This window comes from Seriola lalandi, unplaced genomic scaffold (genome assembly GCF_002814215.2).
Source record: "Seriola lalandi dorsalis isolate HSWRI2012SDOR001 ecotype SW California unplaced genomic scaffold, Sedor1 jcf7180002002313, whole genome shotgun sequence".
NCBI classification, from domain to species: Eukaryota; Metazoa; Chordata; class Actinopteri; order Carangiformes; family Carangidae; genus Seriola; species Seriola lalandi.
The window spans coordinates 1-1,444 of NW_019472969.1; the positions used below are offsets into that span (position 1 = coordinate 1).

Genomic DNA, 1,444 nt, shown 5'->3' on the forward strand with positions numbered 1-1,444 from the left:
AGAAATATGTGGACCGGGTAGTATGAGTACCATCGGCTGATATTAAACACAAATTTAGGATGTTTAAATTTGGAAAACTAGCCTAACTCTTACTGCATATCATAACTAACCAACTAAACCAAACCTACCTCCCTCCGAGGGAATATCTGACTCCTGTCCTGTCCATTGGCTGCTGCTGTGCTCTAATGTCTCTACTACTGGGAGTTGATTGGCGTTTCACCACAGTGTGCTGTGGCCCTGTCTCTTTGTGTAGTCTTCTACTCTCAGTCTGACTCTGCTGTTTGTGGTGTAACTGCAGTAATTAAGGCCAATTTCCTATTTGTTTTGGGGAGGGAGGGTCTGTGAAGCTATTTTCTTTTTAACCCAGGGACTGACAACTTTACAACACTGCCTTCAGTGAGCAATGATTGAGTCTTGATCTAAAGGCCGTGGGTTTGTCTTGGGAAATTTGGTCAGGTCTACAGGGGAGCTTCTGGTGTGAATCGGGTTCGGACTGGGGCACCATCACCCCCACCTCCCCCCAATCACTTCTTCATCCATTGTGCCTTGCTGTCAGTCTGTTTTTCCCCTCAGTTTTGCTTTCATTACTTTCTCATTTTGCCTGTCTCTGTGTCAGTCTGCTCTTGTCTCTTCTGTGTTCTCATTGTTATTAATACTGACTGAGGGACTGACTGTGTAGTAGCTTGAAATGGAGAAACCTTTAGAGTGAAGAGTAATGTTGAGCTACACAGTGATGCACCTGTGTGAGCATGTGTCTACATGTCTGTTTCTGGATGTGTGTGTCTGTCTTTGTACCTAGGTCTCCAGCCATGGCAGGTGGTCTCTTTGCCATAGAGAGAGAATTCTTCTTTGAGCTGGGTCTGTATGACCCCGGACTGCAGATATGGGGAGGAGAGAATTTTGAAATCTCATACAAGGTAGACATGGAATAGTCCAGTTTATACAGGCTGAGGCTGAAAGATCATTTTAAAGGCTTTAGAACAATATTCTCTCTCTCTCTCCCTCTCTCTCTCTCTCTCTCTCTCTGTATAGATCTGGCAGTGTGGCGGCCAGCTTCTCTTCGTACCATGTTCTCGTGTTGGCCATATTTACAGACTTCAGGGATGGCAAGGGAACCCTCCACCTGCACATGTTGGATCCTCACCCACTCTGAAGGTGTAGCCACTAATCAGATGTATAGTCACATTTTACATGTTTACATTCTTCCAACACTTAAAGTTAGCTATAAAAACGTGAGTGTGTGTGTGTGTACAGAACTATGTTCGTGTGGTGGAGGTATGGTGGGATGAATATAAGGACTACTTCTACGCCAGTCGCCCTGAAACTCTCACTCTGGCCTACGGAGACATCAGTGAGCTCAAACGCTTCAGGTATAACACACATATAACAAAATAATGCAAACTTTTATTTCTAATAGATGCTCAAACTTTTTATTCGTCTCACT

At 44.3% G+C, this 1,444-nt stretch overlaps 1 long non-coding RNA gene across 1 annotated transcript; it reads left to right on the forward strand.

Moving 5' to 3' along the window:
* The first annotated feature begins 22 nt into the window (after positions 1-22).
* LOC111665604 (uncharacterized) lies at positions 23-1,396 on the forward strand. The gene is made up of 3 exons (XR_015437926.1): positions 23-917; positions 1,033-1,155; positions 1,255-1,396. It is a non-coding gene; the product is annotated as an uncharacterized LOC111665604 (long non-coding RNA).
* Positions 1,397-1,444: the final 48 nt, after the last annotated feature.